Source organism: Protopterus annectens, chromosome 14.part0, assembly GCF_019279795.1.
Source record: "Protopterus annectens isolate FY-2018-M chromosome 14.part0, PAN1.0, whole genome shotgun sequence".
NCBI classification, from domain to species: domain Eukaryota; kingdom Metazoa; phylum Chordata; order Ceratodontiformes; family Protopteridae; genus Protopterus; species Protopterus annectens.
This window is the reverse complement of record NC_056748.1, coordinates 1,013,204,889-1,013,228,387: the sequence shown is the minus strand read 5'-3', so window position 1 is coordinate 1,013,228,387 and position 23,499 is coordinate 1,013,204,889. Positions and strand designations below refer to the sequence as shown.

At 37.9% G+C, this 23,499-nt stretch overlaps 1 protein-coding gene across 3 annotated transcripts in view; it reads right to left on the bottom strand.

Annotated features, from left to right (window-relative positions):
* Positions 1-23,499, bottom strand: part of INPP5A (inositol polyphosphate-5-phosphatase A) — a 3,411,481-nt gene that overhangs the window by 132,009 nt on the left and 3,255,973 nt on the right. The gene's annotated exons all lie outside the window — the stretch shown is intronic.

Sequence of the window (23,499 nt, the reverse complement as noted above, 5' to 3'; positions counted from 1 at the left end):
TGTGGGTCATTTGAACCCTAAATAATATCCCTTTCAAAGGTGAAAACCAAACTCTGTACCTTGTAATTGTGAGGTTAACACCATATCCATTACACCGACTCCTAACATTAAGTTTTATTTAAAATACTCAGAATGAAAAGTCTGCTAGTTTAAAAGAATCAAATATCGTGGGCAGTTTATCTCAAATGGTGAAACAATTAGTTACTAACGAAATTCATCCTGTAGTCCTGGGTTTGAGTACTCCAGTTTCAGTTTGCAAAATGAAATCACCCTATCTAAAAATTCCTTGACATTATTTGGGACTGAATTCTTCTGGGATAATTAGAATGTTAGTTTGACACCAGTACCATATCCTGCCCTTCTCATGCTACTGATATTTTTCTGTGCTTGGTTTTAAATTCCCCAAGTACTATCAAATGTTGTGAAAAAACAATTTAATGCCATAAAGTAAAAACTATGATATGCCAAGAAACAACTAGCCTGCATTATATACAAGTAGATGTGACCATCTAAGCCATTTTACAAATAACTCGATGAAGCTGCAGATGCACATAAAGAAATAATTCCTTACTTTAGTACAGAAATCCATCTCTTTGACCCAACTCATTTCCAAAGCCATCTCTTCTAGAATCAGAGAATTCTTAGTACCCTTTTACTCAGCCCTTATCAGGGCCTATTTGAATATAATAACCCCTTTGACATACATCTATCAAAACATATCACTTAGCTTGAGAGAACTCAGAGAATCCTTTAGAAAACAAATCAATGGCCTCACTACTAACAGCTATTAGGACAGACATCCAGTCTTCTCCCTGTACTCATTGTCTTATAGTCTCCTCTGCAGTGATCTATGCCCAGCCTTTCGAATAATAAATGACCTGAATCTCCTTGACCTCTTACTCCTTCATAGAACAAATTGTTCCTCAAATACCTGGTTAAAAAATTTAAACTTTCAACAGCAGACAAGTAAGATGCTGTGGTGTGACAGATTACAAAGTACCTCCCTCCCCCCAATCTCTGGAACAAACTTCAACTAAAAGTCAAGCACAGGCACCTGGATGGGCAGCCTCAGATTTTCCCCTAGCCTATCTTATGTTACCTGGATGGGCAGCCTCAGATTTTCCCCTAGTCTGTCTTGTTACCTGGATGATCAGCTTCAGGATTTTCCCCTAGTTTGCCTTATGTTACCTGGATGGGTAGCATCAGCTTTTACCCTAGTCTATCTTATGTTACCTGGATGGGCAGCCTCAGATTTTCCCCTAGTCTGTCTTGTTACCTGAATGGGCAGCCTCAGATTTTCCCCTAGTCTGTCTTGTTACCTGAATGAGCAGCCTCAGATTTTCCCCTAGTCTGCCTTATGTTACCTGGATGGGCAGCCTCAGATTTTCCCCTAGTCTATCTTATGTTACCTGGATAGGCAGCCTCAGATTTTCCCCTAGTCTGTCTTGTTACCTGGATGAGCAGCCTCAGATTTTCCCCTAGTCTGCCTTATGTTACCTGGATGGGTAGCATCAGCTTTTACCCTAGTCTATCTTATGTTACCTGGATGGGCAGCCTCAGATTTTCCCCTAGTCTATCTTATGTTACCTGGATGGGCAGCCTCAGATTTTCCCCTAATCTGTCTTATTACCTGGATGAGCAGCCTCAGATTTTCCCCTAGTCTGCCTTATGTTACCTGGATGGGCAGCCTCAGATTTTCCCCTAGTCTGCCTTATGTTACCTGGATGGGCAGCCTCAGATTTTCCCCTAGTCTGCCTTATGTTACCTGGATGGGCAGCCTCAGATTTTCCCCTAGTCTATCTTATGTTACCTGGATGGGCAGCCTCAGATTTTCCCCTAGTCTGCCTTATGTTACCTGGATGGGTAGCATCAGCTTTTACCCTAGTCTATCTTATGTTACCTGGATGGGCAGCTTCAGATTTTCCCCTAGTCTGTCTTGTTACCTGAATGGGCAGCCTCAGATTTTCACCTAGTCTGTCTTATGTTACCTGTATGGGCAGCTTCAGATTTTCCCCTAGTCTGTCTTATGTTACCTGGATGGGCAGCTTCAGATTTTCCCCTAGTCTGTCTTATGTTACCTGGATGGGCTGCCTCAGATTTTCCCCTAGTCTATCTTGTTACCTGGATGGGCAGCCTCAGATTTTCCCCTAGTCTGTCTTGTTACCTGAATGGGCAGCCTCAGATTTTCCCCTAGTCTGTCTTATGTTACCTGTATGGGCAGCTTCAGATTTTCCCCTAGTCTGTCTTATGTTACTTGGATGGGCAGCTTCAGATTTTCCCCTAGTCTATCTTATGTTACCTGGATGGGCTGCCTCAGATTTCCCCCTAGTCTGTCTTGTTACCTGGATGGGCAGCCTCAGATTTTCCCCTAGTCTGTCTTATGTTACCTGGATGGGCAGCCTCAGATTTTCCCCTAGTCTGTCTTATGTTACCTGTATGGGCAGCTTCAGATTTTCCCCTAGTCTGCCTTATGTCACCTGGCTGGGCAGCCTCAGATTTTCCCCTAGTCTATCTTATGTTACCTGTATGGGCAGCTTCAGATTTTCCCCTAGTCTGCCTTATGTTACCTGGCTGGGCAGCCTCAGATTTTCCCCTAGTCTGCCTTATGTTACCTGGATGGGCAGCCTCAGATTTTCCCCTAGTCTATCTTATGTTACCTGGATGGGCAGCCTCAGATTTTCCTCTAGTCTATCTTATGTTACCTGGATGGGCAGCCTCAGATTTTCCCCTAGTCTGCCTTATGTTACCTGGATGGGCAGCTTCAGATTTTCCCCTAGTCTGTCTTATGTTACCTGGATGGGCTGCCTCAGATTTTCCCCTAGTCTGCCTTATGTTACCTGGATGGGCAGCCTCAGATTTTCCCCTAGTCTGTCTTATATTACCTGAATGGGCAGCCTCAGATTTTCCCCTAGTCTGTCTTATGTTACCTGTATGGGCAGCTTCAGATTTTCCCCTAGTCTGCCTTATGTTACCTGGCTGGGCAGCCTCAGATTTTCCCCTAGTCTATCTTATGTTACCTGGATGGGCTGCCTCAGATTTTCCCCTAGTCTGCCTTATGTTACCTGGATGGGTAGCATCAGCTTTTACCCTAGTCTATCTTATGTTACCTGGATGGGCAGCCTCAGATTTTCCCCTAGTCTGTCTTATGTTACCTGAATGGGCAGCTTCAGATTTTCCCCTAGTCTGTCTTATGTTACCTGGATGGGCAGCCTCAGATTTTCCCCTAGTCTATCTTATGTTACCTGGATGGGCAGCCTCAGATTTTCCCCTAGTCTGTTTTATGTTACCTGGATGAACAGCCTCAGATTTTCCCCTAGTCTGACTTATGTTGCCTTCTTCAAGGATGAAGAAAGGTTTTGATTATGATTTGTTAACTAAGTTTGTAATAATCTGTATAGTGTTTGCTAAGTATCTATAAACTTGTAAAAATAAATCATAGTTAAGAAACCAGAAAATACTGCAAATCACAGAATGCACTGACAATGAAGATATATCTTCAAATGCATCAAATAAAGAATGATACCCGAAACAGCTTACTTAGAAATTGAATGAAAACTATTTATTAAATGTTATCACATATTAATCCAGCCATAGCAATTTACTGGAACAGAATAGCATTACTGCCATAGAAAAATCACACAACAGTCTTGAATCTGCCTTCTATTTGTGTCAGTAAAGGACATTAACTAATTAGTATTTAAGTTAGCTATTCTAGTGTGCAATATTTTATAGGTGGGCTTGTATGCAAATCATTTTCTGTATTATTAAGCAGTTTATTTTACTATTTCAAAATTAAAAACAAAAATCCACACACACCAGCAGTTTTGAGTTACTAGTTTAAAATCAAGGTCTGACTTATACTTTACAAGGTGTTATACTACAAGTGAGCTGGCTTTGAAGCTATACAAGTAGCTAAACTGAAAGTAAAAAAATGGTAAATTAGTAGTCTTGACATCAAATTATTGTACCACAATGAACTCAAGTCTTCTAAACAACAGTTAATTTTAACAAATGTTTAAAAAATTGGCACTAGGATTTATAACCATTTGGAGAGCTGTTCTTGTAGGCATTTTATGTTCTGTATTCAGAAATGGGTTAACCTTTTTTGCATGCAGCTCATAATGCTCATAGAATGACACCTAATAAATAAATACATGAAATATTAATTATAAAAAAGCAATAACACGGCCACCCTGCATGAAAATGAAGGGAAGTGTTTTAACATAAATCAAACACAGGAAATGTTCACCCTAAATATGTGAGGCATTCACATTTCTAAGTGCATTAGCTCTTTTATTATTCAGTCATTATTAATACAAAACCTGTACAATAGCAATGACAAACATGTCACACAACAAGCTGAAGAAGACTTTTTAAGAAAACACAGACGGCACCTGTTATCAGTTTGTTTTATTTTAAACTACAGCCATAATAATAATTTACTCACATATTCAAGTTTGATAAAAACAGGACTGAGGATGTGTTAAGAAAATAATTATCAAGCAAATTTCCTAGAATGATTACTTAGAGAAACTGTCCAGATGCCTTGGTGGCAGTCGGAAATAAAAAAAAAAAATGTATGCCTAATATATTTGATGGTCCATCTTTTAAACAAACATAATATACATGCAAGCCGATTATTCACTGTCCTTGAAAGACAGAGATATAATGCCATGTACCAGATCTTTAATTAAAGGTTGGTATTTCACTGTTGCATACTTCAATGCAAATCGGACAAGCTGAGATGTTGCATAATAAATGCTACTCTACTCCCACATGCAAAATAAAAGGCAGACTCCTTCATATATAAAACACAGCACAGAAGATCCTAGAATGATTTGTTTTGAAAATGATGATGGTAAGTAATTTATTATATGAGTTATAGCCACTAATTTTCCAGCTGTAATCAGTCAAGTCTGGCTGGTAGCAACTTTATTTAAACTGCAACATTTACAGCTATGAAGTTAAAATTGAATTATTTTTAATGCAGTAAGACAGGCAAAGGTCAGATTCACTTTACAGTGTAGCTGCCCACCAACAAAAAATATATAAAAAATAACCTTCTAAAGTGTATGCATGAGCACTTTCTAATATTTCATGCTTGCAGTACCAGTGCCACTGGAAGCAAGGATACATTCATCAAAAGCGACTTGATAATTTACAAAGGCAGCATAAAATTGTAGATTTTCAACTGCATAATCTTTAGACAGATAAACAAATTACAGCAGCGGGCAAGCAGAAACAAACTTGCACTTCAGTGAGCATTCATTACTGCATGCTATCAGGCGACGACGCAACTCACTAGCAGTGGACAACCTTTGGTGTGTTAGGGCTCAGGAAGCATAAAATAACATGATGGTGAGCTAACGGACCGTGGAATGATAGATGATGTTGTATGAAGGCTGTTTACAGCCCCATGTCTGTACAATCTGTAACATCTAGCATGTGTGCTGCTCGACATTCCATGTGCTAATTTGTTTGGATTCGTATACAATGGTATTTCCTTCATTACTACTGCCTTTAAAATGGGGGAAAATGCTGAGATGTTTCACTTTAAAATGAGATAAAAGCTGCTTTTTCCTGGCATATTATTGTTTCCTCTGCAAACACTGTCAGTGAGAACTGCAACTTATCTTGCAAAAGAAACACACATTTAATTATTATTACAGAACTATCTTAACAAAGTATAAATTACTTTTAGCTTTAATATTCAGAACTTTTCAATCTATCACATCTGCATTTTTTTTTGCATTAAGAGCAAATATTCTCATTATTCCATATGCAGTAGAAAATATGTTCACCATTCGAAGGCAGGACATTACCTTTTGGATTCCTAAAATTAAGAACGAACGAGTACATAATTCAAATCCTTGGAAGAGTTTTATAGATGATCCACAAGAAGTGAATAAGAAATTCATTTTAATGTTCAATTTTAACAAAGAACATAATACAATCTTTGGAAAATGTAGGTAGTTTCACCTACAATATAAACATGCATTTTGCCCTAGGTATACCAAAAAATCAAATTTAAGTTTATAAAGCTGATTGAAATCAAAAGCATTATAAATATACAAATAAAGCCCAGCAAAGAGCAATAGATAAGATAATGAAATAAAATATGATGCATAGAAAGACTCATGATCACAGATGGTTGTAAGATGGTATAAATAGAATTGCCTTGATGAAACTGTTAAAACTGGCAAGCACAAGGCACTCCTTATGTAATGGTTTAAGAGGTTCCAGAGACGAGACAACATACAAGAGAAAGAATGAGTGTCAGTACACTGGGAGCTTACAGCAACCCCTGGGAAGAACAAAATCAAGGTAAGAACTCAACCAAGCTGCCAGCCAGTTTGAATTCACAGTCTCATCTTATTCTCAAGTGCAGTCAGCTGAAATGTACAATAGAATCTTTACATAAATGGCTGCAAATGAAATGGGGGTAGTAAAATGACGCCTTAATGATATTAACATGTATGCAAGGTGAATATAGTTGTGATTTATTATGTCTACAGAATAAATAATGCATTTACGTTCAAAAAGGGCAAATCATAATAAAAAATGAATTGCTGCATGTAGCAAAAATGCTCAAAGATGTAGCAGCCCTTGGCCAGCAGCATTCTTTATCCCTTAGCTCTGCCAATTCCTGCCAGTATGTCTGTGGTACTATCGAGTACCAAAATAAATGTTACCATCTGACTGACTTACCGCAATTTTGCCAGTCAAGAGATTACTGATCACTTTAGATTAGTCAGGGCATTGTAAGGGCCTTCAGTCATGCATCTGCCACATACAGAATCTTTAGGGATGCATGGCCTTCCTAAAACTGTGGAGATCAAGGTATGTACAGCTCATTCTATTTAGGCTACGTACATTGATCTCTCAGAGACCACCTGGAGATATGTTAAGTATTTCATAGTCCTCACATCCACCTCTACAATGCATCAACGATTTCCTCAAGATAATGCTTTTAAATGATGAGGATCACATATGGCTTCCTGATAAACCACAGGACTAGGCCAACACCATGCACACTTTCAATGATGCTGCTTGCCTTTCTGAGGATCTGAGTGCCCCAGATTACCTACACGAAGCACAAATGACTCCATCTAGCCCACACTGACAAAGTATTTCAAAAAGGAAAGGCTTATTCTGGGAACTGTCAGGTAGTGTGTGACACCATATGGAATAATAACTAACGTGTTTGCCCAGCACCTGAGCAGTTTGCATGATTTGCATGTTTAGCAGACATCTCAGCTCTATTACCTCTGCATAGTGAACCTCTGTGGTGCCTTCCAGTTTGTATGTGTAGGCACTGGGACTAATGTTGAATTATGCAGCTATACATTTGTAGTGTGTGCACACAGATTAACCCCCGCCCCCCCATACACATTTGCATAATCTGGAGCAGACAGATACCCGTTGAAGCCCTGGCTAATGATACCTCTACATAACACAGAGTATATGGCAGAAGTGCAATATAACACCAAGCCCACACAAACACAAGACATTACAGAGCATGTGTTTCTTCACTTACAACCAGCTTCTGTTGCTTCAAAATGTCTGGGGGGTGGTCACTCCAGTATGACCATGTCCAATGTTCTTGGTACATTTCATGCTACCTAATATGGTTGTGAGGAGAGGACAGACCACATCCAGGATATTTACAGCTTCAGTTTCATACTGCCAACAAGAACGCCAGATTGAGACTATTTTCTGACTAGAATGTAGAGGAACAGTTACAAAGGGCAGCTTCACAACCATTCCCACCACCCCCACAGACAGTGATGGGAGCAATACATGGCAGAGAAGAGGAAGTAGTAACATCTAGCTGAGGTGCATGGGTCCTGACAAATGTACTGTGACAGTACAATGTCACATAGATTAGACATGGTGCATTCAGTACAAGTGTCAGACAATGTCAGTTAGTTCATGGTCAAGCCACACTGTGCATCAGACATTTTCATATGACTCATACAGGAGGGAGGGTGGAATGTGTCACAGTTGTCATCACATGCATAGTACATTAGGAACACAGTTCTACATGTCTGTCTACACAAACAGGAGGGACATATCACAGAAGTCTGAGACAGAGGTCTTGAGGTGGGTTTTCCGTGTCATATATTATTTTCCCCTGCAAAGAGGTGAAGGTCCCTCTGTTTGACTGTGACTTGATATGCAGATGGACACCTGAAGCTCAACAGTATTTATCATCATACATTATTTCTATCTACATTTTACTACATAATCATGATCTGTGACTACTATGCTGGCTTTTTGTACTAGAATTACTGGTTCCCCTTGACAGGGATATTGCATGACTCATGACCATAACCTTGATGAGCACAGAACACAAGGCTTCCTGCTGATTGAGGGCATGAGTTGTGGCTTACCATGGTTAAGGTTGGCAGAACATGGGAGGCTTGCAAGATGTAAGTGAGGAAAATGTACCCCAAGAAGGCAGCTCTAAACAACCCCCCAGTGTGTGTCCTTCCCCTGATCTTAGAAAAGTATCAATGTGTGCAGTGACAATGGCTCACATGATCCTCTGCATGGAGGTGGACATGTTAGCAGAGCGTGCAGCCAGAGATCACAGGATTTCAATCACTGTGGTGTCCATGGCCTCCTTGTTTTCACACATATCAAGTAACATTGTAGTGAGGCCCACATTGGACTGGCTTGCAGAAGATTGCAACTGGAGCATAGTTTGGTCCATCTAATGACTGAGGGGGAATCCTATGCCATGTGAATGTGTCACACACTCCTGTAAGGCAGCAACATGGTGGGTATAACCTCAGCAGGCATGGTCTGTGAATTCACTGCTACAGTTGCAGAAGAGGCATCAGCAGTAACAAGCATGAAATGAGATAGTGAGCACTCACACTGTACAGCCACATGATCTTGTATGGATTATGGACACATTCGGCCTCTTCTAATGGTGTATCTTCTCCCAGGAAGCCGGCAAGCACTGCCACTGTATCATAATTCTGTTTCAGAAATCTCTCTCCATCATCATCCCTAGTACAGGGGCCAATATATTAGGTTGATGATGTGCCTTAGCCTCCACAGGTGTCAGTGTACCAATGCTCTGCCCTGTGGTTACACAACAAAAGACAAACTGAAGTAAGCTTATCTGTCTCACAACCACGTTTCCGTGGCACATATGTTAAAGATGTCTATGCTGAATGTACCACACAAATCAACTTATCTTTCCCACCATTCAGACATTGCTGGATACCTTCTATACCTGAAGTAATACACAACCAACAGTTATTTTTGTTAGCCTACAGTGTCTATGAGCAGTAATCTGGTGTAAGAGGTATTAACTTGGTGCATTTTAAACTGATTTATAAGAAGGTGGTGAGGGTCATTCTGATGACAGTGTCCATTCCTCCAAGAAGAGTCCCAGAATCAGTGCCCCCTGCAGTGACATCAAAAGCTTCTCTGGCTGTGTCAACCTGATGGTCCTACATGCCCCCCCTCAGCTGTTACAAATGTGCCTTTGTCCTAGCATGGGATAACATGTCAGCAGCATGGTTATGATAATGTTTGTTCTAATGCATGTGACTGCGTCCCCCACTGCATTTGTTTCATGGACCATTGCTTTCTAAACCTAGTCAGATAAAGACCGATCCACACCCCCTCTCAGTAACAGGTACCGTACACATGTGTGTCTTAAGTGCAAGCAGCAGAACATCATTTTTAGTAAGGATGAAGCAGTCCAGCATCTACTGTCTACCTCATCCTGCAGACATGCATACCTATGACCATATGATACAGAACTATAAACTGTATACATTGGTTCGTAGGTTCTTATGGGGCTAAAGATGCACAATGAACTTTAGAAGCCTAGCCCTGCATCCCCTGAAGTTTTTATTCCGTGTAATTTAAGTCTGAACAATCCAGAGATGGGATGAGCATTTACATGTTACTCCTATCCATAAGGGAGAAGGATACTGTTGGCATAAATATAAGATCATTTGCAGACAAAGAGGTAACAAACTACAGATCATACTACACTTCAAGGAAGAGCTGTGGGAATATGAAGCATGAACTGTAAGGACAGATATGGGAATAGGGGCAACAGGTGTATGTGCCAATGGGCATATGTAAAGGTAGGTAGGCATCTTTGCTGTTAAGAGTTGGGGGGAGGTCACCTTGGCAAGCACCACTGCTATAACTCTACTGTTGTACAATGGAGGGATGTGTAGGCTTAGCAGTACTGCAATCAACATCATAGGTCAATGGATACTTTGGACAGACAATGCGAGTGGTGTACAGATGGTAAATATGTACATGGACAGGCTGTTCTGATATTGCTCAATACCTTTCTTCCAGTATCTTTTGCAAACAAGTTACCATGCAGGAACATATCATTCTGTTGCTAGATTTTTGTAATATGAATTCCTCGGCAAGGGTGAACACATCATTTGGGCGGTAAAGAAAATATACCTTACCACACATTTTCTGAGTTCTGTGTGCCCCTTCAGACTGCCCATAGAGGTAAATAATGTTGCAAATCATACCAATAATGTTGTATAAATAAGCTTAATTTGCAGATCGGAATGACTTAACCTATAACATTGTGGTATGGCTCTACAATTATGCAAGTGTTACACCTGCATACATGGCACATGGTCAGATTAGGTCAGGAGGCAAGCATGCCAATGAATCTTTTTAGGAGTGCACCAGTGGCATAAGTCGCAGCTTACTATCTATGCTGACTTTAAACAGCTTGTAGCCATGAGCTCATGCTGAAGACAGGTGCAGGTACAGCTGCTATGCTACAATACAAGTAGCCATGCTACAGATATACTGTAGGCATGATTCACAGGTCACCATCGTGATGCTCATGAAAATGATTACATTTTCAGAGATCATTCAGGAAAATGGCAGCTTATGTTAGTGCCCAACTGACAGCATCTGTATGGTTCATGAAGGACAGCAAGATAATACTTTATCTCCATGGATATTTAATAGAGCACCTAGTGACCCCTTATTATGTTGTATTAGGAAAGTGGATGCCTGGTCATTCCTAGCTGTAGAGTTGTCCTCAGTCAGAGACATTGCCAGCATAAAGGAACAGTGCAGACATCAGACTGATGACCTGTGGCACAGAAACCCAATATCTATCTATTTACATATCAATTTATCTATTCTTTTTTTTATTCAGTTGTAGGGTTCAGAATATCATTGCTACTGGCAAGTGACTGATTGTCTAGGAACTGGATCTGGTCCTGTGTGGACATTCCATGCCAGATGGAGGAGGTGACGGTGCCACTGCATGTGATATGCCTATACATTTTGTGTGAGCTTCTGCAGGACATTGTTCTAGGGTGATGTTATGTTATACTATGCCATGTCATGGTAACTGCACACTACCTAGTGTACCCCATGCATAGCTGCATTATATTCATTTTACATATTTTAATAAACATGCAGGGAATACACACTTGCCTGCTGCATGTCACATAATTAATGCAAAATATGTATGTGACTGTACAATTGCTCCAGCATCTCACATTTCAGTTACAGTTCCCTGATGTACTCTTTCTCCTTCAACAAAGCATTATTTGTTTTACTTCTTTACTTATTTAACACTGGTTTACTGGAGAAGTCCAACTGAGCCCATTTTCAGTGCAGGCCTGGAAAGAAATGCTCCAGATGCATGCCTTCAGAATGTGGGAGGAAATGAAGCACCCAGAGGAAACCCGTGCAAATATAAGGAGGACGGGCAGACACCTCACAGAAGCACCCCAGCCAAGAATCAAACTGGAAAACCATTTGCTGTGAGGTGACAACGTGCTTCAAACTGTGTTGCCTTCCACCAGAAACACAAGATTCTTGAAGCCAGCCACAGTTAGTTTCCCCACGCAAAGCTAATACATCTTATATTCTTAATTTCAATGCCAATATATTCAATTATGGCTACCTCGCCATATTGTCTTTCAACTGTAGGCCTAGGCAATAAATTTGCTCTAAAGACACCTCCATAACAACTCACCCCCTGACAAATGTGTTTCTGAGGTACATGATGGTGATATCTCACCAGAGAGGGGCTGCAGCCCCTCACAGGAAGGTAGCCCACCTTATTTGCCCGAGGTGCCCCATCCATGGCTTGAGCAGGTGGAGGAGGTTTTGGTGAAGCAAGCAATGGACAGATATATTCTCTATGTTGAGAGACTTGTGGCACAAATAACAGATTTCACTTGAATGTAGGCTACCAAGGAGAGAATGTTCCATACTATAATATATCCGGATCCATGACATGGTGCTGGATCTTTGCAATGCCCTACTGGATGTATTCTGGGACAGCATGGCAGCTGTATCTGATCCTATATCCTCAATCATTTGTGCTCCCTTCCTTTTGCCATCCAATTAATACTCTATGACCATTTGTCTTGCACTCTGTTTGCCTCTGCTCCTCCAATGTCTCTCCATCTTACTGTGTTCTACTCCTGTTTGTAAGTAATACGTTGCATCCGTCTCCATACAGTACCTTATTCCTATTTCTTACTCCCTTCTTTTCCCTTTCACCTTACCCCTGTTCCTTTCAGTCTAAAACAAATGGCACTATCCCCCCAAAATAAAAGTTATACCCAGTCCAGCACATGTCATTATGCATGGCCCTCTGTTTGCTCTATTCCTTTTCTTTCTTTCTTGCTGTCAGAGGGTGCTACAAAACACAGAATGGTTCTAGATAGGATCATCTCAGAAATGTCAGGATTCAGCATTAGTTTTGTAAATGAACTTAAGGAATATCACCAAACAAGCAGTCCACAGTCATACAGTACCTTAGACATTACCAAACCAAACCACACTCTTACACTTGCACTGAAAATTCTGGCATAAAGTAAATAACATCTCTGGGACAACTCCTCCAAATACATTTTCCTCAGAAGGACATATTATGCATTGTACCAGCATCCTCACACCATCTGACACCCCTGTTCATGTAAAAAGTTCCCTCCTCTCTTTCCCAAATATAGACCAACCTCCTGAGCAACTTTCCCCAATGCACTATACTAAAGTCACTGTCAAGCAAATTGCTACATTACTTGACAAAAGCTGACTTGACTCTCTCTCTCTCTCTGGACTGTACAACTTGTGCCTTTGATTTCTTTTTAATGGTACAGACTGCATTGTTACCCCTATAAAATATATCTTTAACTTTAAGCTTATAACCAACAACTTGCTCATAATCTGGAAGTAAGCCTTTATCAGCCCCCTTCATAAAGCTCCAAAATGCTCACCCACCAGCCACTGCTGGCACATCTCATACATCCTACACTCAGAAAAATACTCGAAAAACTGATTTGTAACCAAGTTAACTCAACTCATATCTGGAAAAAGTATAATTTGCTCTCCAACAAATAACATGGTTTCTGGGCAGGAGTATATCAACTGCACTCCGGACTTTATCCAGCATGGATGAAGGAAATCTTACTAGTGCCATTTCATTGACCAGATCTGCATCTCAGACATGGTAGACCACTTAATGTTATTTTCCCACTCCTTAGACATTGGAATGAACAAAAAAGCCACAGAGGGGTTTAAAGGCTTCCTGACAAACAGATCCTTTACTGTGAAGACTGACACATCTTCATCACATACTGCCTACACTCATTTAGGTATATCATAGGGATAAGTACTAGCCCTAATACCCTTTTCCATTTTTACAGATAAATTACCCATTGACCTACTACAATTATAATTCCGCCTTGAGTGCCAATGACATGATTATGTACAGATACGACCAGCACAACAGGTTATCCAAACCCATCTACAGACTATGTCCTTGATGTAAACCATTGGCTAACCTCTAAAAACTTCTTCTTAACCCCCCCCCCCCCCAAAACAAAGAGCCAGGACTATGGCTCTATGATAATAAGAAAAGACTTTCCAAAGTTCCAAACTCCGTCAAGCTTTTGGACCAGCACAACTACCTTATTGACACTACCATCTGCTTAAACTAGTCTCTTAATTCTCAAGTGCATATATAAAAACGTAGATCTAAAATCAACTATCTGCTTTTCTTGGATCAGAAAATACCACAGTTCCTTTCACCACCAGCTTGCTTGCACAACTCGAGTATGTTATACCCTTGTTTACCACCTCCTCCAAGAAAAACACACCAACACTACAAATCTCATCTAACTGATCTTCTGGACTTAAACTTCAGAAAGCCATGCTTGTATGCACATATGGGGAGAGAGAGAGTGCTAAAATTCATGTTTTGATTCCATTTACATAAGAAAAGCAGGAAAGCACTTGTTTTCATCTGCAGTTAAAATCACCTACAGGTTTTTGCATAAAACATATTTTTCAAACATTTCTTTCATTTTCATCTGTTTTACTGAAAAAGATAATCAGGTGTTGTATTTATAGTCACCTGACTGAAAGTACTGTTAAGTGTCCCCCAGTATTGCAAAAGTGTTTTTCTGCTTCTTTTTGCTTTAATTACACCTTCTGAATTTAGTAATGCTACAGCCAATTTGATTACGTTTGTAAGCTGTCTAGAAGCCAGCAATTGGGTACTCCATGGCAGGGAATAATTTGCTACTATTAGAAGGGATTTGGCATTATTGGCCAACACCTTATTTTTTCATTGGTTCTTTCAAATGTTCTGTTTGTTTACACAGTGCAGAATGATGCTTGTTGTCTTTATTCAAAAGTCTTTAAAAAGCTGTGCTTCGGTGCACATGTGGAGAGAAAGCTAAAACTAACACTTTGACTCCATTCTCCACCAGAGATGCAGGAAAGCACATGCTTCATCTGCATTTATAGTCATCTGTGGTTTTCAGCACAAAAAGTGTTATTTTTTAAACTTTTACTACATTTTTCATCTGCTTTACTGATAAAGCTAACCTGATGTTATCTTTAAAGTCACATGTTTAAAATGTTATGTGTCTTTCAGTGTCATAAAACCATTTTTCTGCTGAAAAAAGATTTTTTTTTCCTGCTGTAATTGCACCTTATGACTTTAATATGGTTACAGCCAGTTTTGGCAGAGTTTTTAAGCTGTCTAGGATGCAAGAAGTTGGTTATTCTGTGTCATGGGATAATTTACTGCCGTCTATAGGGAGTCGGCATTATTGGCTGAAGCCCTAGCTGTTTTTTCATGGGCTCTTTCATTGTTTCTGCTTAACTTCATACACAGCAGTGCATGCCTATATTAACAGATTAGTATTAGGCTAACTGCCCTTGTGGGCCAATTCAAGCCTCGCCAATGACCCCCTGTGAGAATCAAACCCTGCACCTTGTGTCTGCAAAGTAAACACCTTAACCATTATGCCATCCTCCCACCTATAGACAGATTTAGACAGTTTGTCAGTTTTACAGCAGTTTCATTTTCAATTTTACACTAACACAAACTTTATGCTGTACTGCAGGAATAAAACTGTGTAGTCCAACTGGATAAACAACTGGCATTATCCCATTTAGTAGGGCTGTGCTACTGTACAAAAAACATAAACTGAAAATAACTTAATTGCAATGTAATTGCAGTGAATTAAACTAGATTTGAATCTCATGCAAAAAAAAAATAAATAAATAAATAAAATTAATTTAACTGCAGTATAAACTAAAATTTCAATTAAGCCAAAAAACATGTTTACAATAGCTGTTTTTAAAAAGTTTATAACATTGAGAGATGAGCTCTGACGGTTTTTATTCATTATTTTTTTATTGCCTTTGAATGTCTTAGTAGTGGATCCATTTGTTCCAATGGATAGGGAGAGTTTTGTAGTGTTATGGCAACTAATGAGTTGATTTGATTGATTGTTTAATGTAGCTGTTAGTGATTAGACACAATGTATTTAAACTAGGAGTATGTACAGTTCTTTTAAAGTCTGATGAAGTGTGCTTGATCTATGCAAAAGTGCTTACTTTTTGGTGAATACAACACTTACACTTTTATCTACCATGTTTGTGGCTTCTCTGTTTGTTCTACTAAAATTTTAATTAATTAATTAAATTAAATTTGCATCCTTTGCCTATATAGTTAGTTAAATGTTAACAGGTTCTTTGTCCATGGACCAAAATGAATGGACAGCCTGTTTGTCTTCCCTCTTTTACCAGCATCATAACAACTGGTAAACTCATGCAGTCTAGCAACTGCCTGATGTTCACATACAATGAACTCTTAAACAGCAAAACACATTCTATTTGCGAGAGATGCAAGTACTTAAATAACAAGAAGGCAATTCTCTTGCGAGAGATGCAAGTATTTACATAACATGAAGGCAACTAACTTGCAAAAAAAAAAATACTCTTCCACAGTACTCCACTCAAAACACTACATCACCTTGCGTAGAAGTATATAAAAAAGGCCTTGGCAAGGACTCCTTGCCTGTACCTCCTAGACCCATTAGAACAAGGTCTCTGTGAAAGCTGCACACCATTTCATCCATTTTCACACCTATAAAAAAATCTCCAGGATGTGAATTATCCCAAATCTATCACTCCAAATCACAGTACAAATAAAAATGTCCTAGTGATCGGTGACTTCATACTCAGACACACTGATCAGCTCTCACTAGTATGGGTATAAACAGGATGATGTGAGTTGTATTTCAGGTGCCAGGATCTCTGACATATCATAGGCTTTTAAGACCCTTATATCTACCACAACCTGACGGCAAGTCCATGTGGGTGTAAATGACTTGGGATGCAAAACCCTGAAAGGAAGTGCAAAGAGACATGTCATAACTCTTCATGCATGTCACAGACTCATGCTGCTAATATACAACATGCAACTTGGTCAGTAAGGAAACAATGGTATAACATTGCTAGGCTTATAAAGGCCCTAGGGCCAATAGCCTAGTAATCTCTTATGAACCTATGTCACAAATACAAGAAAGACCTTGCTTTTTTACTGACATATGGTGTACAGCAATTGTGATGCCACTACACAGGGGTGGCTCCACCAATGACACCAGAGCTTATAGTCCCATTTGTTTGACAAGTGTCATCTGCAAAGCCATGGAGCATATCATAACTGACATGATTATCGATTATATTAAAATCTTACCAGGCTAGACCCACAGTAGTTTTGCTTTGTCAGGGGTAGACCCTAATTATTCTGATTAACTTCTTTGAAAGGACAGCACAGGCTGTTCAAAATGGTCATGTTGTACATACAGTGGATCTTGACTTGGCCAAAGTATTTGATACCATTCCATATCACAAAATAAACAGCTAAATGTGCTACAGATAGATCATATATGTAATAAGGAGGATTGCAAATTGTCTAAAAGACAGAACATACGTAGTGAGTGTAGCAAGTGACTCCTCAGAGATTATTAAGTTGACCTGTGGTGTTCCTCAAGGCTCAGTACTTCAGGTCAAGAACCAAGATCTCTCTGGTTAACAAAGTCTGTGCATGAGTGTAAAATGGGTGCTGTTCTCAAGTCCCCTTCTGATGCCCACCAGCATGAGCTGTCACAAGTCAATACCTAGTGTGCAAATAACGGCCTCAAATTAAATGCAAAAAAGTGTAATATTGTAACATTTGGTGGGCAAACCCTCTTCCCAGTTTATAGCATAGACAACACCTCACTTCAAAATAAGAATGTAAGTTAGAGACCTTGGAACATGGGTTGATAATTTCCTCTCCTTTGATCATCATGTTGTCAGAGTTGACTGGAAGTCATTCTACTTAATGTATCTGATCACAAAAGGAATATCATCCAGACTGAAATAACTTTTTTTTATTCTGCACTGATTAGGGCAATTGTAGAATACAATGCACCCTATGGAATGCATCACACCAGACATATCAAACAAATGGAAAGACCCCAGAAACTCCTAACTAAAAAAGATTGATGGATTAAAAACCTTAAACTACCAGAAATGATTGGAATTATTGTTCTTTAATGCAGTGTGCTACAGACTGAGGGGTGATCTGTGCCTTGCATTCCATACCACTGGAAGCCCAGTACTCCAGGATATCTTGTATCTCCATAAATCAAACAATCCCACTATTACTAGGACCAGAGATCTAAACCTACATCAGCAAAAAAATAAAAAATACGTGGCGAGGGACAGAGATGCACTATGCATCATCTTTTTTTACTCTAGAATAGATTTTCACTGCAAATTAATTGCAGTTCATTAATTCTTTCAAACAGAACTAGATGAGTGGATGGGTACTCAAAAACCTCACTCCTGGCATGATTGGTCTATTTGTCCAAACACAGAGCCCTGAGGAACTCCATTAATGAGTTCACCTTTTCAGATATTAAGTTGTTAGAGCAGATTTTAAAGGTTTTACCCTGTAAGTAGTTTTTGAAGCAAAGGATAGTGTTATCCCCAGTGTTACATTTTTTGCAATTTGTTGAGAACAAGGCTGTGGTTAACTGTTTCAAAGGTGCATGCCATATTGACAGATATTACTGCAGTAATAAGGTCAACATTAATATTCCTGGAACGGTATCTGTGACTGAAAGTAGAGCTGTTAAAGTACCAAATGAGTTTCTGAAACAATGTTGCTGATTACAGAGTATGTCATAACTGTCTATGTGTTTAGTAATTTGTTGGCATATTAGTTTTGCAAAGGTTTGACATAGGCCTGTTATCTTCATGTTGACAGGGCGAGTAGATTTTTGGTAAGGGAATAACAGTGTGTTTGAATGCTGGAGGGACAAAATCTGTAGTTAGGGAAATATTAAATGTATGAGTAAGGGGTTTTGCAATGCTTATTTAGTAATGATTTAGTCTGGTGGCTGACAATGACAGTGAACTGAAAAATGGCTGCATACGATGCAAGAGGATAGAGTTGATCAGTGTCTTTTGTAGAGGATGGCTAGATGGATAGATATCAAACTGAGTTACATTTTCTGTACTTGTGATATCATGACATGTAGCATGTGGTGACTATTTGGATTGATTCCTGCACTTTTAAGTGAGGGTATGTTTCACTGTACAGCTAAACGTACTTGAATACTTGTTGCATGGATCATTACATACACTTAAGTACAGCTATCTGCCCATAACTGCCGAACATTTACATTTGTTTATTCAATAACTCCTGCTATCATTATGCACTGGATGTTAGCTATGCAAGCCTTGTGAAGAAGAACAGAGCATCTCTATGAGCCCTGGTCAAGGTTCCAATGGGAGATTAGGGTACCAGGAACTTCTTCAGAGCCTGTTGGCAGTACAATAACATTTTGTTTAGGGCAGCGTATTAAAGACTGAAGTGAAGCTCTAAAAGCAGCATTCACAGACATCTGACACATACCACAGAAAGTAAAAAAGGCAGCTCAAAGATAACATACTATAAAAGTGCAATGCTTAAACTCCACAAGCTTTCTCACAGGGGTAGTGTTACAGTAATCTATGAAACAATAGAAGGGAAACTTGACAGTGAAATATTTAGAGACCATTTGTGCTCAATCACTTGTCGTGCAATGGTTGGAATTTTCGACACATGGACATATATCCATATAGCTATAGCTATAGAGATAGACATATATGTTACTGATATGTCCTATCAGAAATATATGTATTTCTTTACTTTAAAACAGTTTGTTGAAATGATGATGATTAGTGCAAATGATTGGCTCTAGAGAGTTTGTGTCATTTATGCAAAAAGTCGGCATGTGCTGTGTTTTGGCAAAATCTGGTGACGGTGGGATAAGGGGACTAAATCACTTTCTTCACCCTCACGACATTACATACTTAACTGAATAAACTACCTGAAACTTCAAAAAGGTGTCTTTAATCCTCCCACAGGAAGGGCGTCACAGGGAGAGTCTCCTAGATCTGCTAGCTGAAGTGATTTTATCTGGACCAATCCTTTGCACTACATTTCACTCTTATGGAATTAGTATATGTAACATTGTGGGGATGGGGGTGATTCCTACTTGCGATGGATTTGATGATTAAACTTTTATGATTTTCTTTTCTTTATGAAAACTCAAATGTAGTGCAATTTGAGATGAACCCTGATTGCACTTAAATAAAACTTAAATTGCATCTGATCTACCAAGACAAACTGTCAACCTTTAAAATAGTTGAACCAAAATCAAAGTAGTATTCTTTCATTCTAAAGAAGTGTTCTAGCTAAGGATATATTTTAATAAGAATGTGCAACAGGATGCAATATTTACATGAATACAGTCTAAGTAAAAATGTTTAAGCTATATAGTACAGCTTATGTTTCTAAATTAAAAGATGGTATTTACACTTCATTCAGAACTGACTGTTGAATCAGTCTGGTTCATTGGGTGATGCTAACACCATATCTTTCAAAATACTTCCGTACATATGTCAGGCTTGATTATGTTTTAGTGGTGAACCATGGGATGGATCTGGCCAGCAAAACCCATTTTCATTGGACAGGTTTAAGCATATTGCTGAATATAAGAGAGCAATACACCTCCCATTTACTGTGCACAGAAGTAATACTGAGACATAAGTCTACACTGGTTATGGAACTAAATAAATTTAATAAATTCTTGACTAAGTTTAATTATCATAGAGGGATGAGATAACATGGACACTGCTTGAAAAATATGGAATTCTTCAGTCATAATTTAATTTTAATTTATCATTCCTCATAGGCCATGAATAAATAAAATCACTAACTGATTTGGTCCTACAATAATTCAGTTATGGCTACAAAATTATATCTAAACCAGTTCAGAAGCAGATCCATAAACAGCACAGTGGGTAGATGGAATACTGACATTGCAGTGCAGCACAATGGGAGGTGCCATACTCCTGAGTGTGTCATCCTTTGGATGAGATGTTAAACCAAAGTTGCGTCTACTTGAGTTGGTGGATGTAAAAGATCCCACAGCACCTACTGAAAATAATATGGGGCTTTATTTTTATATACACATCCTTACAACCATTCATCATAAATGCAGCATAAACGTAAAAAAAATCAAAATTCAAGATTCACATCTTCAGAATAAATAAATGAAAGATATTACATTTTCAAAATAAGAAATTATTATTCATCTTACTCTCCCCAGAACTTTTCCCACATCCATCATTTTATTTTTCTTACCATATCTCAACTATCCCATATTTGATTATAGAACAATTCTTTACATCTCACTTTCCAAGTAATCCATATTATACTAATTATTATTTTACTAATTTCTACTTTGTTTTTTCTTCCCCTTCATAAAATCCATAAACTACTTATTCCTTATTTATATTTTTACATACTTTCCCATATACACCATCCCTTTTAATTTTCAGCAATCTTTCAAGAAATGCTTCATAACTTCTTCTGTATTACATCTAATATATTTCATTTTCAGTTGTTTATATTTCATATCTGCTTTCACAGGAAGATTTTCTATCATCAATCTCCAAAACAATTTTAATTCCCAAAACATCTTTATATTGTTTTAACCCTTCTTTTATTGCAATTCTAACTTCTTTCTTATTTTGCCAAAGTCTCACATAATAAAATCTATGTTCATTTCATACCAATCCTTTCTATTTTTGAAATTTTCTTTCCACTTTAGATTTAATTTTTTAATCATTTCATAATGGACAATTTCAAAATAACCATCCCATTTAGTTCTCTGTTCACATTCTAAAACATGTATATACTTGTACCATAACATTTTCCTATATCATTTTACTATTCTTTTTGTTTTACAAAAAATCCAATCTCAATCTATATGTTATGATGTCAAAAATATAGGATTTATCAATCCCGTCTCTTTTTTACTTCTTACAATATACAACTCTCATTTTAACAGGGTTTAGTCTGGATACCCATACAAAACTGAAAATAATCTATATCAATTCTTTCTCCAGCTCGTCTGGTAATAACAATACTACCCAATCTCCCAATTTACTTAATATAAATGAATGCATTAAATTTACCTTCTTAAAATAATATAACTCAAAATTCTTCCACACACTGTTTTTACAATTTGAGAAAAAAAGTATTCCCAGTGTTCTTTAATTAACTTATATTCTCCAAACATAATCTCTGACAAATTAATTTCTGCTGCAGAAAAATAAATACCTGCAATTTTCACTTTTTCTCCATATCCTTAAATTTTACTTTATTCATCTTTAAACCTAGTTTACTCATCCATCCCACCTCTGTTATACTTTTCTTTAATCCATCCTTTTCCTCCTGCAACAATTACAAAATTGTCTGCATAAGACATATACATAAGAATATTTATTCCTGAATCTAAGCTTATTTTTACTTCACCAATTCTTATTTTTGAAATTTCTATTACGGCATTCAGAATAAAAGCAAATATATTATTACTAAGTGGGCAACCCTGCTTTAAACCCACACCAATCTTAATTCCTCACTAAAAATATTACATTTATTTTCAGATATGACTTTTCATTTACAGATTCTACTACACCTACAATCTTCCAACAAAACATATAACACCTCAAAATCTCCAACATGTGTTTATGATTAATCATATAAGCTTTCTCTATATACTTACTATTTTACAATTTTATACTTTATTTTTATATTTACCACTTCCCTATGAAAATTAACATTTCTTTATGTTATCTTCCACATAACCCATATACACCTTCTGTAATCACATGATCTATGGGTTCATTAACTCTTTTTTGCATCATTCTCATAAAAATCTTGTAATCCATATTATTCAGAGCTAACTACCTCCAATTTCTCATATCCTCCTTTTCTCACTTCTTGTATATTTCACTATACCTTCACATATCTTGTTTGCTTCTTATTCCTATTTCAGCCACTCATTCACAATTCTTACTATTGCATTCTTTTTTTTCCTTCTTTCATTTTCTTATAACATTCATATCCTAAACTATCAGGTCCAGGATATGTTAACTTTTTATTTCCTGTAATACACTATCATACTCTTCCATTGTTACCCTCCTTTCTATGTTTTCACTTAAACTATCAATAATTACTTTAACCTTCCACAATATTTCTTCATCAAAATCTTCTCTGTACAAGTTATTAACATATCCTTCCATTTATCATTGTATCCTTCATATTCTGAATCAATTGCCCTCTTTGATTCTTAATATATTATTCTTCATTCATCATATTTAATTGCTTTCTTAAAATGGTGAAACCTCTTCACTTCTCATCCATTTCTCCTCTTTAAAAGATATTATTGTTTAAACATTAAAGACCTTAATTTTCCTCATTCTGGTTAATCAAATCATTTTCTTTACAATTTCTTCTTTCCTTACATTTATTTTTCCCTCACATTCTTTATCAATTTCTAGTACTCTTGTTTTTTATATCAAAAACTTTTCTAACTTTATGTATTACTTTTTATATGTTGCCTTATATATTACCCATTGATTATCTATGTCTTCATAAAAATCTAACATAGATAAATGCTCTTGCCCCAAATCATCTATTTACTTCTTAAGCCATTTCCCCCTCACAACTTCCCCATATCATGTTTTATTTCCTCAACCTTCCTTCATTGTTTTTTTCTTGACTAGATATTGCTGATTTCATTGCACAATGATCTGAAAAATGACTTTTTATAATTT